Source organism: Mya arenaria, chromosome 9 (genome assembly GCF_026914265.1).
Source record: "Mya arenaria isolate MELC-2E11 chromosome 9, ASM2691426v1".
Lineage (NCBI taxonomy): Eukaryota > Metazoa > Mollusca > Bivalvia > Myida > Myidae > Mya > Mya arenaria.
In genome coordinates, this window is record NC_069130.1 from 61,673,928 (window position 1) to 61,692,136 (window position 18,209).

The window sequence follows — 18,209 nt, forward strand, 5'->3', positions numbered from 1 at the left end:
TCCACTCAAAATCGGTACATGTTATTAAACAAACGGTCGCTTACTAATCGATGCAATAGCTTAAATATACTTCAAAATGGATCAACGGACATATTACATCTTAACAAGAACTGTGGCAGCATCTGTATTCGTTCAGGAGGCAACGCAGTTTAAAACATCTAGCAGTCTCCTACGCAGTGATCTCCCTTGACGAGATGATAACATCTCTGCCATCACTTTCGAACAAAACTTAATAACTGCTATATATATGTATTTTAAAAAGAGCTTGTCAGGAAATATGTTAGCCTAACTCCATTAAATAAAGCTGTGTTATTTTTTTCCTCTCAAATGAAAAAAAAAACCACACTGACTTCTGGAATAACCTCATGTGCTTATGGTCGCCGTAACATGCCATGTGTGGTGGCAGTGATTATTGAACGGTAAAGGAAGTTACTGCTGTGTGGCGTTTGAGCATCTTGAACATAGCAACTATAGCTTTACTGCACTTACACTTGAGACACTGTCAATACCACTCAAGTTAAACAAGCAGCACTGGTTTGAAAGATCATTATATTTTTATACAGAAATATAATTATGAAGGAACGGAAAGGTGGGGCATTTCTACAAATAAGTAGCCACTTTCCGGAATAGTCTGTCTGGATTACAAATTGTAAGTGTTTACAGACATCCGTGTGGTTGTTCAATTAGTTATTTGTTTTCAAATATGACAGATATAAAAATAGCGAAACATACGAAAAATTGAAGCAATCACAACAAAGCCACAATTAATTGGGTAGTCTGGATTATTTGACAAAATTATTCTTCACTTTTATAAAATGTATATGTAGCGTATACTTTTCTGATTAAATGGGCTATAGATTATAAGGTGACAACATTAAGAAAATTATTCACGCATTGTATGTTGACAACGGTTTTAACTTACTTTTATTAAAATAAACATCAACACAAACAAGCAAACAGACAGATAATCATTTGCTTACACTTGCTTAAACATGACTTGGTTTTATCAAACCTTGAGATAAATAATTTTTCAATAGTTGTGCTTACTAAACGCATGTCGACAAAATGTAGCATTTTGCGGCACACGTTAAAAATTACTTAACAATAAAGCTTTTAATTTAACTTTCAATGAAATTTATATTGACTTGAAAGTAGTTCGGAATCAAATAAATACCGCAGCCGATACTAGGCGAATGTGGTGAGGCTGAACTAACTAAATCTAGCTACAGCGGAACAGCATAGCCCCTTTTGGCGTTATTGCGTGAACATATTTTTCAAACTAGAATTAGCTATCCATAAACAGTATGAAAGTTGCACGATCATTTACTAGGCAGAATCAACTGAACCATTATTTTGGCATAATTTACGCCAGTCAGGAACGACTGTCCGCTTTCAATTCGTGGGTGATACAATCAACTGGCACTTTGCATTACATTAATTTGGACCATTTTCTGTAGCAGGTACATAAATATTCAAATTATGCAATGTCTAGTTTGGACACACAATTTGTTTGATGTAGCGTTTTTGCTACTCAACGACGCTAACAATGAATGCAAAGTACGCTGGTAGTTATATACGCATCAGTATTCCGTGCATACGCACAAGCGCACAATATCGCGGCGGCTTACAAATATGTTCGGATTTTGAACGCAGGCAAACCTTTGTGAACGGACATTTGTTGGCAAAAATGTAAAAACGTCTGCCACGATACTCTCGTTGGTCAAGATAATTCCGGCCAAATGCTTGAGCTGGTTCATATCGGCGTTATATCTGGTATCAGCTCGTTTAAGACCGGAGCGATTTCAACGCCCGTGGCGAGCGAATTCACCTCGTCGTCCTGACCCACACTTCCTTTGGTAGGCACAAATAACAAATGTCAGCACCAAAGTTCGCACTCATAAAACTTCTTAAGGAAAAGTTTCAACCAAGTGAAACTATGCTTTATAACTATGAGAGTTAAATGCAATAGAAATAAGTAAGGAAAATATCCAAACAATAAAAATGAATAAATTTAATTTTTAAAAATGGCATTTAGAATATTTTTGTTAACAATACGAATATTCTTATTTCTTTGAAAGTTTTCACTAATAAGCATTATGAATACGAAACCAATTTATCTCCTGAAACTTCTCTAGAACCTATTTGATATTCTTCCAACGCATAAGTGTTTATGCCACACCCGTGTCGGTTGAGTATTATCATAATACCTTATATGCAAATATGCAATCCTCTGGTAATTACTTGTGGAAACATAAACATTTCTACATTTATCTTAAAACGAGCAGTGTTCACGGCAAATTAAGAGCAGAAAGAGTGAATGAAAACTGACCTTTTACAAACAATTAAATACCGTTATTCACTTGTTTTATTTTTTCGTTCCCCTGGTGGAAATCGGCTTCGTCAGCATGTTAGGGAGGTCAAATAGTGCAAAACGTACGAACCTTCTAGTGTCGAACCCATCATCACGCTTCAAGACCGCGTTGTTTACTAGGCGAACTTAGGCAATACATTATATGATAACTTAGACCGCAGTTCAACGCTTAATTTAAACAAAATTTATTCGTCTTAAATGTCATACATTGCTACATTGTATGTTATTACATACTAGATATTTCAAAACGAAAGCAATATTAAGGCGTTTTTTCAGAAACAGTAAACACTTATAGCTGATTAGCTCTCTAAGAAGGTCAGATATACGAGATGCTTACTGTGTTGTTCCGCACAAAATTCATTTTTTGCAATTATTCTTTCCGTTATCAGTGCAGTCATATCAACCAGTATCAGCGTATTAAAGACCGGGGTGTATGTATGAAAAGTAGATCAGTTTCTGAGCACCTATCAAGTTTAAGTTTTGTCATTATGCATATTCATATTTTTACGGATATACTCAAAGTGATTATTCCTGGTACGTCACTTGCAAGGATTATGCCAAGGTGCTTATTAGATTTAGTTTCTGAAATGTGATGGCCATACAGAGAAATCTAAGGATAGATTCGAGGTTGTCGTTTTCTAGAGAACAAAATGGACATTGTAGGTAACTAGCCATATTTCAGCCCAAACACTAATGCTATTGATGTCTCTTAGAATTATTTCAGTAACCCTTCAGGGTTCTTCAATAAGGAAATAAAGACTGGCATCATCTGCAATAGTCTGATATTACTTCCGATGTTAACAACAATGATGTTTATGAAAATCAGAAATATAAAAGGCCTAAAACCGATCTTTGCTGTCATCCAGTCTTAAGAAAGACCCAACTTGATTAAGATTCGGACGGCTAACGATTGGTGAGATAATCACTAATCCGTTAACGTAAGTTGCCGCGGTCACCAGATTCTTGTAACTTGACAAGCAGAACATTGTGCAAGACTTTGTGAAAGGCTTTGCTGAATATAAAACACCGTTCTGACCGTCATCTAACTCCTTACAAAATAGGTTATAGAGGAAAGTAAGTTGAATAACAGTGGAATCAGCTGAAGCAAAGCCGGACTGGAAGGGTGTAAAAATGTTCGCATCACGAAAATGATTGAATATATGCTTATATATAACCTATTCAAACACCTTTTCCGTTGTGTTTTATGATGAATTAGGCCGATAAGTTACAGAAAGTCATCATTTTTTTCATAACAGCTAAGACATAAGCATCTTTCCACTGCGTTGGAAAAATACCAGTAGAGAGACATATTTTTATTTTTATACCTTTAGGATCCGACTCTTTACTAATTGCCAGTATTGCAAGAATGTCTATTATCACAATTGGTACCGAGGTGATATTTTCACGATGTCAATATAAGGACAGTTAATGACAAGGGGAAAGTCAAGACCTTTATCGTCTAGAACAGATTGAATTGTAAAATGAGTACAAAGACGTTTCGCTTTACCAACATCATCTAGACAAAACTCGGCGATTAAAGGAAAAAATGCATTAATACATGGCTAAGTCTGAGGATTAATGACTGCTTTTACAATTGTCTACCATCCCTTAGTCTGGATTGAACCTTAGCATATTTTTGCTGAGAGATTTGCATAGTAGGTTCCTGTAGCGTTCCGAATAGCCGAATTAGTTTCATTAAGTCAAAAAATTACTCTTTACTTTCATAAAAATTTGTGTAGCTATTAATATCCACTGCAACTTTTATTAAATCGCATATGTTCCTGACAAAGCGTCGCTTAGAAGGCATAATGTTTGACAAACATCACTAGTTTGAGGTAAACAGATGAGGTTAATGTAATTCGGCTATATTTCACTTTTTGAATTATCTTGTAGATATGGGTTTCCCTGAAGATATTGCAACCCATGTTATTATATATTTTTCATACATTTCCCTTCATCTAAAACAAAAGAAAATTAAGTGAAAAAGGTAAATATGTGCGTGTGGTCGAGAGGATTTTAAAGTTGCTAAATTAGAAAGTGGACATACATATGCAGTAAACATTTTGTTAGAAGAAAGTGACCTTTTTAGGAACATACAGACCCTAAACTTGCAACATATACACATGCATCAGGAATTTGAATACTAAATGTAATAAATGATTATATACGAGGGCATAGCCAGAAGTTCGTGGAAAAGCTTGATAAAATGAAAACAATATGCAGCATATCTTTAAAACTTTCATACAATAATAATCAGCTAATTTCAAATTAGGAATGCGAGTTTCATCGTATAGCATGTTATTACGACATCGTAGTGATCACTATGGAAAGAGGTGGTCTCTCATTCCTCCGCAGTTGCTTAAATAACCCATGACAATATTTTGTTTGGTTGACCACTCACATTGAAACCAATAATACGGCGCGAAAGTATGCACATTTGACGTGACGTCTATAACGTGTGATGACGTGAAGTTTTAAGTCAGTGCGTTTGTTTGTTTATTTCAAAGGAATAATTTTAGACTGAACGGTATTGTTAAATTTTGTTTAAAATGACGCCAGAAGACGGATTGAAAAATAACAAACGGGCAGTGATACAGTTCTGTGTGAATCTAAGAAAAACTCCATCGCAAACACTTAAACTGATGAATGAAACATCGAGTCAACTTCCAGTGAAGCGAATGCTCGTGTACATAATACCAAGTAAAGTTTCAAAACAATATAACTACTTTTCAAAACTTCTTTATAATTGATTAAATTGAATTAACATTAAAATTAAGATTTAAATTAAATTATTTTAAATTAAATAAATTAAATTAAATTAAAATTAAAATTAAATTAAATTAAATTTACTTAAAATGGAATTAAAATTTAATTTAAAAGAAATAAATAAAATGTTTTTTTAAATGAAACCTTAAATTATAATTTAGTAAACGACTTAATGTTATTCTGGGAAAAGCAACCATAACAATGAACCGATAGTAAAGCATAAGTATTTAACAGCTCTCTAAGATCTTAGCTTAGTAACAAATTCGTAAGACTGCTGAAAAATTATCATCCTGCTGTACCAGAATATCATATCGTATTCTATTCCTCAATCTATTCATAAATAATGCCGTAAATATATTCATAACACACAACATATTCAATGAACAATAGTATCTAGTACAGGTTAATAATCTCTGCCCGCAAGAAAAGTTCTAGAACAAAATCTTATCCTGACTAAGCAAATTTCATCTATCGTCCAACCATTTTTGGTTAGGACGAAGGAAGGTTATGACTTACCTGTAAGATCTGCGCTCTGAGAGTAATTTACACCAACACGGGTTAAGTATAAAATGACCACTCTCGCGCGCCCACTCCAGAAGTTATTCTGGTTATCTTACAGGTAAAACTACAATTTATTATTTTAGGAATATATATCATTATTTTATTTAGATTCTTTTTTTCATAAATTGTTTTAAGTCTTTCTTATGAAAAATGTACTGAGTTGTTTATTGAATAAGATTAAAAGAATCATTTCGTCAATAGGTTTAGTATTTTATTTGAATTTCTGTTTGCTTTCATATTTCTTGAACTAATATAATTTTAGGAATTCCTGAACAGTATTGATATGTTTTAGAATTAGAATTTATATTTATTCTAGTAACAATAATGAATTTTATTACTATTCGCTATGTTAAGAATTGTATCATGATATTCATGTGTTGCTTTCAATTAAATTTGTTATATTATTGTATAAGGTGTATATCACAAATTGTTATCTATTGTGATTTTTCTAATAAAGAAGTTATTCTGGTTATCTTACAGTTTTGTCTTCTGGTCGTGTTTCGGATTGAGAGACATAACCTGGTACCTCTCAATGAAAATTGAAAAATGAATATGAGCTTCGCTTCCCCAGTTGGTACGAACACCAACATCAGTAACGAAACCAATCCGTAACATACAAGTGGCACAAGCGGTTCAGTGAGGGTCGGGATAGAATTTGTGACGACGTGAGGTCTGGGCGACTGGTTTCACAAACTACGAAGAGTGACGTCGAGGCCGTGAAAAACATCGTTGACGCTGATCGTCGAGTCACTCTTCATGAAATATGCAAGATGTTGGACATGAGTTATGGGTCGGTACGTAGGATAATGAAAGACAGTTTGAAAATGAGTCGAGTTAGAGCGCGTTGGGTTCCGCGGCTGCTGACAGAAGATGAGATGAGCAAAAGAGTACGGGAATCACGCCGATTCTTAGCTCGGTACGAACAGGAAGGAAACCGTTTTCTTGAGAAGATAGTTACTTGCGATGAAACCTGGCTGTTTTATTACGACCCTGAGACAAAACAGCAAAGCGGTCAATGGAACACTACCGGTTGCCCGCCTCCGAAGAAGGCACGATAGTCCCGCTCGACAGGAAAGCATATGTGCATTATCTTCTTTGATGTGCACGGTGTTATTCTACTCCATGCAGATCCGCAGGGTCAATCTGTGACGGGTGCTTACTATTCTAAGGTAAAGTGATATAAAACAAAATTCATTTTTATCAATATTTAGTTCTTGATTAAATCTGTTAAAAAAGATTAGGATTTAAAATATGGGATTGAATAAGTGTTAGTCACTGTTATTATTATGATATTTGATGAAGTACGCGAAACGCGACAAATGCATTATAATGTTATAAGCCTCAGTTATGTTCTCCATTTAAGGTTTTGAGGCGTGACTTGTACAGGGCGATGTCATTAAAGAGACCACAGGCATTGCATGATGGATGGATTCGTCACCAGGATAATGCACCAGCGCATAGATCGGAGGAGGCCCAGACTACCCCGACCATCCAGCTTGAAGCGGAGATCCTTCCCCATACCCCTTATTCGCCGGACCTAGCACCATGCGATTTTGCCCTATTTCCGAAACTTAACTGTGAACTGAAAGGTAAACGCTTTAATGACTTTCAGGAACTACTGAGTGAAGCTTAGACACGCCTGTATTCTTACAAGTCAGAGTGGTTCAGTGACATTTACAGGCAGTGTGTAGCGACATTGCATTGCGGCGAACGGCTTTTACTTTGAGAAGGTATGACGTTGGCGTCAGATTCCGACGTTTGAACTGCGGGGGCTATACTGATCTCATGTTAATGAAAAAAGCTGTAGTATCCTTTATATTGTAAGTATCAGTTTGAAATTTGATATGTCATTTACAGCTGAAATAGATTTTATAGCGAGCTGACGTTCGTTGAAAAATGTTAAAATGTGTTGATTTTCTTAAGCAATTCCACGAACTTCTGGCTATATATTAATAGTACAAACTATACGTTAGTAAAAAACCCAATTATACTAGAACTATTGAAGGTGATTACAATATGTTTAAGATTTTAGGACAGGTTGATAAATATTCCCGAAACAGAAATGCCCTTACACTAAGAGCTACATCTGTTTCAAAGAATGCATTGTTTTAAGTTTCAAAGGCATTCTTGCAGTATGACAAATCAGTTTCAACTCAACTTTTACTGATACACACAATATTCAGATTGATCAAGTCTAGTATGAAATGTGTCGTATGTTTGTATACATATTCATCGATAACTTTACGTGTGAAAATTCTTACTCATGTTTATATTCCACACACCGTTTGAACAAAACACACATACACCGCACACTGTTAAAAACACACAAAGAACACATATCATTGATACAAAACACACAAAGACCGCAGGCCGTTTAAACAAAACACACATAGACCACACACTGTCCAATCAAAATACACATAGACCGCACACCGTTCAAACAAAACATACATAAACTGCACACCGTTCAAACAAAATACACACCGACGGCACACCGTTCAAACGAAACACACAAAGACCGCACACCGCTCAAACAAAACACACATAGACTACACACCCTTCAAAGAAAACACACATAGACCGCACACCGCTAAAACAAAACACACATAGACCACACACCGTTCAAACAAAACACACATAGACCACATAGTGTTAAAAAAATGCACACATCGACCACACAGCGTACCTACAAAACACACATAATCCCCACACAATTAAAAAACACACATAGACCGCACAACGTTCAAACAAAACATACATAGACCGCACACAGTTCAAACAAAACACACATTGACCGCACTACGTTGAAAACACATATAGACCACACACCGCTCAACCAAAACACAAATAAACTGCACATAGTTCAAACAAAACACACATAGACAGAACAGCGTTAAAACAAAACACATATAGACCGCACACCGTTCAAAAACACAGATAGACCACCCACTGTTCAAAGAAAACACACATATACCATAAACCGTTCTAACAAAACACACATAGACCGCACACCGTTAAAAAACACAGAGAGATAACAAACCTTTCAAACAAAACACAGAAAGATCATACATTGTTCAACCAAACATAGAAGGAACAGACACTGTTGAATGAAAACAGACATAGACCGCACACCGTTCAAAACATAGAAAGATCACACACTGTTCAAACAAAACCAAAATTGAACAGACACTGTGCAAAGAAAACATAATAGACGGCACACCGTTCAAACAAAAAAAACATATAACACATACCGTTCAAACATAACAAAAAGAGACAACACGCAGTTCAATCAAAAAGCATCCAGACCGCATAACGTTCACACAAAACACAGAAAGATAACACACTTTTCAAACAAAACACATAAAAGAACACATACGTTTAAACAAAACACACATAGACCGCACACCGTTCTGTCAAATCATACAAAAAACACAACCGTTCAAACAGAACACAAATAGATCTCACAGCGACCAAACAAAACAGAGATGGACTACATACCGTTCAAACAATACACCCATAGACCGGTAAACCTTTCAAACAAAACACACATACACCGCACACCGTTCAAACAGAAAACACATAGACCGCAAATCGTTCAAACAAAACACACATTGACCGCACACATATTAAAACATATCGTTCAAACACACAAACCAAACACCGTTAAAACACATTAAAATTACACACCGTTCCAACTAAACACACATAGACCACACAAAGTTCCAACTTAACACACATAGACAGCACACCGTTCAAAAAACACAGAAAGATCACACACCGTTCAAACAAAACATATATAGACCGCATACTGTTCAAACAAAACACACATAGACGGCACACCAATCACAAAAACACACATAAACAGCACACCGTTCAAACAAAACACACAGAGACCGCACACCGTACAAACAGAATATAGAAAGATCACACATCGTAGAAACAAAACACAGATATACCACACACCGTAAAAACACAGAATGCCCACATATCTTTCAAACAAAAACACAAAGACTGCACACCGTCCAAACAAAGCACAAATAGACCACACACTGTACAAACGAATAAACCCCGACCGAACTCCGTAAAAACATTGATATAACACACACATTTCAAACTAAACACACATAGACCCCAGAACGTTCAAACAAAACACAGATAGACTACCAAAACAAAAAAGACCACCCACTGTTCAAACAAAACAGAGAAAGACCACATACCGTTTAAACAAAACACAGATTAACCATACGCCTTTCGAAAACACACATATACCAGTCATGCGTTCAAACAAAACATACATAGGAAACACACTGTTTATAAACACAGATATACCACACACCGTTCAAACGAAACACATATAGACGACACGCCGTTCCAACAAACCACACATAGACCGTAAACCATTCAATCAGAACATAAAAAACACACATCGTTAAAACATAACACGCAAAGACTGCACATCATTCAAAACACACAAAGACCGCAAACCGTCTAAATAAAGATTTGAAAGAACACACACTGTTCAAATAGAACACATATGGACTGCACATCGTTCAAACGAAATAAATTAAGATCAAACACCGTCAAAACAAAATACAGTTATACCACATACATTTATAGCAAAGCGCACATAGACTGCACAACGTTCAAACAAACACTCAAAGACCATGCATCGTTCAAACTAAACACATATAGACCGCACACCGTTAAAAAACACAGATAGACCACACAACGTTCAAACTAAACACACATAGATTGCACACCGTTCAAACAAACACACATATACTGCACACTGTTCAAACGAAATAAATTAAGACCGCACAATGTTCAAACAAAACAGAGATATACCACACACATTTATAACAAAGCACACATAGACTGCACAACGTTCAACCAAAACACAGATATACTAACAAAACACAGATAAACCATGCAACGTTCAAACAAAACAGGGATCTACAACATACCTTTCCAAAACACACATTTACCACTCATGCCTTGAACCAAATACACATATGTCACTCACCGTTTAAAACACGTATAAACCAAACACCGTTCACACGAAAAACACATAGGTCACAAACCGTACAAACAAAACAACATAGAAAACATGCCGTTCAAAACAACACACATACACCAAACACCGTTCAAACAAAACACACACAGACCGCAAACCGTTCAAACAAAACACAAATAGACCACACACGGTTCAAACAAAATACACATAGACCGCAAACCGTTCAAATAAAACACAAATGAACCGCACACGGATCAAAAACACACATAAACCTCAACCCGTTCAAAAAATACATATAGACCGCGCACCGCTAAAAACAAAAACAAAAACACATAAAGCGCACACCGCTCAAACAAAACAAACATAAACCGCACAACATTCAAACAAAACACACATAGACCACAAACTGCTCAAACAAAACACACTTAACCGCACACCGCTCAAACAAAACACACGTTAACCGCACACCGCTCAAACAAAACACACATAGATCGCACACCGCTCAAAAAAACACACATAGATCGCACACCGCTAAAACAAAAGACACATAAACCGCAGAACGTTCAAACAAAACACACATAGACCGCACACGGCTCAAACAAAAAACATATAGACCGCACACCGTTCATACAAAACACACATAAACGGCACACCGTTCAAATATAACACACATAAACCGCACACCGTTCAAACAAAACACACATAAACGGCACACCGCTCAAACAAAACACAATATACCGCACACCGTTTAAATATAACACACATATACTGCACACCGTAAAAAAACACACACATAAACGGTACACCGTTCAAACAAAACACACATATACCGCACACCGTTCATACAAAACACACATATACCGCACACCGTTCAAACAAAACACACATATACCGCACACCGTTCATACAAAACACACATATATCGCACACCGTTAAAACAAAACAAACATATACCGCACACCGTTCAAACAAAACACACATATACCGCACACCGTTCAAATATAACACACATAGACCGCACCCTGTTCAAACACAGAGAAATAAATGATTTGGATTTTAAATTTTGCCACAAGACAAGGTTTCCATGATGCTTCAGACGACGGTCTTTAACAAGGTAGGTAATTGTGTGATGACCATAAAAAGGAGTTCTATACTGGTACTTGTTTTATCTTTGCCCTTGGGCAAGATAAGAATTTCCTGCATGGCCAAATGTTATGATATACTTATGTGAGGTGGGAGAAATGTAGGTTACCGCCTTTGAACGGTGAAGAAAACAAATCACTTGGGGTTAAACATAAATCGCTCAACTATTGAAATAATTACTACAACACCCAATAGCATAGCACCCGCACAAACACTTAACTGGTTTTGTAGATTGCGACAGGAAAATGGCTGATTATCTACACCATTGATATATGAGGGATCATGCCTTTCGGGAAAACCACCAACAAATGGTCCAAAAAACGGAAGAAAATGGCATCGGGACACTATCTCTTTGTTTGGTACATAAGTGCATTTTTTGTATTATATGGTCTTGTTACTTACGGAACATAGCATAATTCTGGCACTGTTGTAAAGGGACTGGACACCAGATGATTAAACTGCGAGAAAAGAAAGAGAATTGTCAAAAACTTACATAAAAAAAGACGTTGTTGTGTACGACTTATTGAATCTGATGTATTAAATCGCTTACGACACAGATAAGTTTTACGATTTTTTCCAATTCGAAACTTTACTGGGTTTGTCTACCCGTTAACCACAGTTACTTTTAATTAGGTTCGGTATACGTATCTGCATTAATCACGTAACTTTCACATTCTAAATATTCACACTATAAACTGGGAAACCATTATGCACTATTTTTAAACGGATCAATTAAGCTGAGACAGTGACAAAATATTATTTTAGTGCGGTAAATAAGGTATTATTGGCCTCATACTAGCTCGTATTGACAATTCTAGTTTTGATTTGAGGAAATACTGTGTTTGCCGATTTTGGAACCATCTAGTTTATAGTCCCTTTTAACGTTATACATATAAGGAATACTGTCTTGTTTGTACTTAAAGCCGTTTTCATTGTATCCTTAAACCTTAAAATCTGTTATTATATAACTGCTCTATATACAGCAATCAGACAAGTAAAGATTGTGACACGTTCTTGTTTGACTACGATCTGAAAATCAACATGTGCGGATGGGCGAAGCTACGCCAAGGGAATCACTAGATTGTATCACCCAGAACACCCGGATGTTGATGGTCCTTGAATATCTATGCTTTGTATCTATATTGCTTTGAAATGCTTGACTTTTATTTACACATCAATACTGTTTAAACAAAATCAATATGGTTACTAAATGTTAATTAATAGTTTGTTTATATGATAATGACTTATTTTATTTTACAGAATGCTGCTTTCCTTAGTTTATCAGCATTCTTCATGAGAGACAAACAGGCGTTGTTGACTTTTACTTTCAGAACTATTAACTTATTGAGAGTTATATATATTTGAAAATGATGTTTGTCTTTATTGTGATCAAAGTTAACTTCAATAAAAACCGAGTATCAAATGTCATTGTTTTTGAAACATTATGTTTCAATTTCTAACTGAAGACAACCAACAAAACAAATTCAAGATGTATGTTGTCAGATACCACGTTTCAAATTCAACAGTATACATAATCTCATAATAAAACTTTGCTTTGAACTCTCGCAGAAGGAATCCCTGTAATGAAATGATAAATGAATCTTTCACTTATACAAAAAATTAACAACAACAATAATAAAAGAATTTGCCACTGTACTTAGTCGATTATCTTTAATCTAAATGGCAAAGCAATCAAGACCATAATACATATGTATGTCCCGCCATAGGGAAAAACCCAACAGCAAGGCCCCTCTAAGATATTCAACCAGCCGCGCACATTAGAAACGTAAGAAGAAGAGCTGCTGGGTCTGTATAAAACCTGCACGCACAAGCAGTATGACTTAAATGAACACTATAACGATATATAATAAGTCAACCGTGTCCTAAATAATTCTGAAATAAATCAGAATATGTAAAATAAATCAATGAATACACGTACATAAAGGGCCTGTCACAAACTACCGATTAACCGGGACTAAACCGGAGCTTACAAATAACAACGGCGAAAAAATCAGCGGACCTCCGTCGAGTTATCATTTGAAAAAAAACAAAACAAACACAACAAGCTCTAACAATTATGATGTATGCGTAAGAGTTGATGTGCTACCGAAATACAACTTTTCTGTCACCGATGTTTTTACCAAAGCCAAGCTGTTGTTCTATCGATGTGCCAACACTGACCGGAGCTGTATCGGAGTCGTGCCGATGCACTGCCGTTATATAGTAGCACGGTATCACGGTAGTACATCTTGAATATATCGGCAGGAGAACGGTATCGTATATCTACAAGTACGGTAGAATTTGAGGCCATCGGAGAGCCACCGATCCATTACGAGGGTCAACCGACATTAACGAAGCCATACTGCAGTATTGCCGTTGTATTGCCGATTTGGTCCCGTTGCTCGCCCCGTCAGCGCAAGGGCAGAAATGCTCAAAGCATTTTCAAAAGTTATAACGATGTCCTACCGTTCTAAACGATGTGATACAGTTGTGCTGCCGGACAATTATCGATTCCCCAAATCGCCATATTTATGTTCCGGTATATTTGCGGCGAGCCAGATCTGTAATATTTTAATTTTAAATGTAAAAATTTACATCTTGAATAGTTTGCAGTCCAGGTCGGTACTGTTCATAAGCAAACAGCCCCTTACTAATCGATGTAAGTCATTCTTCAGCTGAATATACTTCAAAATTGATCAACGGACATAACACATCCTCATAAGAACTGTGACAGGAACAATAGTCGTCCATGCGACAATGCAGTTATAAATATCTAGCAATCTCCAATGCAATTATCTCCCTTGACGAGAAGATAGTTCTCTGCCATCACTTACGAAAAAACTTGGTTACAGCTGTATATGTTTCTTTTGATAAATGGTTTCTTTAAAGTTGTCATGCTATATGTAAGTATAGTTAAATAAAATTAAGTTTTGTTATTTTTTCTCTTTCAACATGAAAGAAAACAGTTACATTTGGAATAACATCATGCGATTACGATCCTCATATTATGCCATGTGTGGTGGCAGTGATTACTGTTCGGTAAAGGGAAGTAACCGCTGTGTGGATTTTGAGCGTCATAACATGCCATGTGTGGTGGCAGTGAATACGGAACTTTAAAGGGAAGTAACTGCTGTGTGGATCTTCAGCGTCATAACATTCCATGTGTGGGGGCAGTGATTACTGAGTGGTAAAGGAAAATAACCGCTGTGTGGATATTGAGGGTCATAACATTCCATGTGTGGTGGCAGTGATTACTGTACGGTAAAGGGAAGTAACCACTGTGTGGAGTTTAAGCGTCAGTACATGCATGTGTGGTGGCAGTGATTACTGTACGGTAAAGGGAAGTAACCGATGTGTGGAGTTTAAGCGTCAGTACATGCCATGTGTGGGGGCAGTGATTACTGTACGGTAAAGAGAAGTAACCGCTGTGCTTAGTTTGAGCGTCATAACATGCCATGTGTGGTGGCAGTGATTACTGAACAGTAAAGGGAAGTAACTGCTGTGTGGATTTTAAGCGTCATAACATTCCATTTGTGGTGGCAGTGATTACTAAACGCTAAAAATAAGAAACTGCTGTGTGGAGATTGAGCGGCATAGCATGCCATGTATGTGGTAGCAGTGATTACTGAACAGTAAAGGGAAGTAATCGCTGTGTGGAGTTTGAGCGTCATAACATGCCGTGTTTGGTGGCAGTGATTACTGAACGGTAAAGGGAAGTAACCGCTGTATGGACTTTGAGCGTCATAACATTCCATGTGTGGTGGAAGTGATTACTGTACGGTAAAGGGAAGTGGCCGCTGTGTGGAGTTTGAGCGTCGTAACATATCACGTGTGTGGTGGCAGTGATTACAGAACATTAAAGGGAAGTAACCGCTGTGTGGATTTTGAGCGTCATAACATTCCATGTGTTGTGGCAGTGATTACTCTACGGTAAAGGGAAGTAACCGCTGTGTGGAGTTTGAGGGTCATAACATGTCACATGTGTGGTGGCAGTGATTACTATACGTTAAAGGGAAGTGACCGCTGTGTGGAGTCTGAGCGTCATAAAATGTCACATGTGTGGTAGCAGTGATTACTGAACAGTAAAGGGAAGTAACCGCTGTGTGGATTTTGAGCGTCATAACATGCCATATGTGGAGGCAGTGAATACGGAACGGTAAAGGGAAGTAACCGCTGTGTGGAGTTTGAGTGTCATAACATTCCATGTGTGGTGGCAGTGATTACTGAACGTTAAAGGGAAGTGACCAATATGTGGAGTTTAAGCGTCATAATATGTCACGTGTGTGGTGGCTGTGATTACTGTACGGTAAAGGGAAGTGACCGCTGTGTGGACTTTAAACGTCATAACATTCCACGTTTTGTGGCAGTGATTACTGAACAGTAAAGGGAAATGACCGCTATGTGGAGTTTAAGCGTCATAACATGTCACGTGTGTGGTGGCAGTGATTACTGTACGGTAAAGGGAAGTGACCTCTGTGTGGAGTTTAAGCGTCATAACATTCCACGTTTTGTGGCAGTGATTACTGAACGGCAAAGGGAAGTAACCGCTATGTGGAGTTTGAGGGTCATAACATTCCATGTGTGGTGGCAGTGATTACTGAACGGTAAAGAAAAATAACCGCTGTGTGGAGTTTGAGCGTCATAACATGCCATGTGTGGTGGCAGTGATTACTGAACGGTAAAGGGAAGTAACTGCTGTGTGGAGTTTGAGCGTCATAACATTCCATGTGTGGTGGCAGTGATTACTGAACGGTAAAGGGAAGTAACTGCTGTGTGGAGTTTAAGCGTCACAACATTGCACGTGTTGTGGCATTGATTACTGAACGGTAAAGGGAAGTAACCGCTGTGTGGAGTTTTAGCGTCACAACATTGCACGTGTTGTGGCAGTGATTACTGAATAGTAAAGGGAAGTAACTGCTGTGTGGAGTTTGAGCGTCATTACATGACATTTGTGGTGGCGGTGATTACTGAACGGTAAAGGGAAGTGACCTCTGTGTGTAGTTCGATCATCTTGAAATTTTTACTCATAGCGGAACAACATTTACAATTGAGACACTGTCAATACAACTCAAGTTAAACAAGCAAACACAAGTCTGAAAGAGTGTAAAGAAAAAAAAAGGTTATTATGTGCCTTCTTAAGTGCAAAGGTTAGTTGGGAAGGCCATATCAAAAATATTTTAAAACATATTTGTTTTATTTAATGTTGAAGATCAATATTATTTATTGGTTTATTAAGAGTTGAGCAATTTTACGAAGGAAGATTTTATCAGATTTTTGGCTCAAAAAGCATTTGCATTTTTTTTTTTGAAAAGTCTGTCAACATTACAAATTTGTGTTTGTTGCAAATTTTTCGAGACGACCTCACAACACGGATGTGTTTTCAAATATGAAAGATATTAAAAAAGCGAAACATACTAAATCAAAATAGAAAATTGCAAATATTTTTCTTAATAATCACCACAAGGCAATGGACATTGTAGATTAGGTAGTCTTGTTTATTTGACACATATTGTAGAAAGACTTTTAAAAAATATGCAAATACTTTATACTAAAAACTAATGGCATATATCCTAATATTTTCTCAACATTTCATCACATCTCCACACGTTGCAAATAATACGTGTATTATGCTCACCATCATTTGAACCTAAAAACCTGAAATTTTATACATTGTATGCTTTGGTCCTTTAAACCAACTATCGGACAGTGGAGAAGTGTGTGTGTGTGTGGAGGGGAGTCATAAAACGAATATAGAGTATAAAAGGGGCTCTATTTAAGGAAGTTGAAAACATTAAGTTAATCATTCACACAGTGCATGTTGGCAAAGGGTTTTACTTTCTTTTATAAAAAATCACAAAATAGCAAACTGACAGATTCTCACTTGCTTGAACAAGTTGAAGATAATAAACATATTAATGAACAATAGAGCTTTGAATAGACAAATATGTTGTCGGAGGATCATGTTATACCAGTAAATAAATAATATTGAATAGTAAAGTACAATGTGCGAATTGAATTCTGATATTATATTTATGGCGACATACCCCATACCCCGTAAATTCAATGTTTAACCATGTCCCCCCAATTCGGCCAGTATTGGCTGCAGTCTTTAATTGAGTAGTTACGAATCAATTAAATACTGCAGCCAATACTGGCCGAATTGGAGGTGTGTGTGTGTGTGGGGGGGGGGGGGCTGAACTGACCCACTCAAGTTACCACGGAACGGCACCACCCCCTTTGACATTATTGCGTGAAATGTTTATATACTTGAATTACCTACCCATAGACAGTATGAGAGTAACATTATCATATTCTATACATAATGAACTGGACCATTAATTTGACATAATTTAC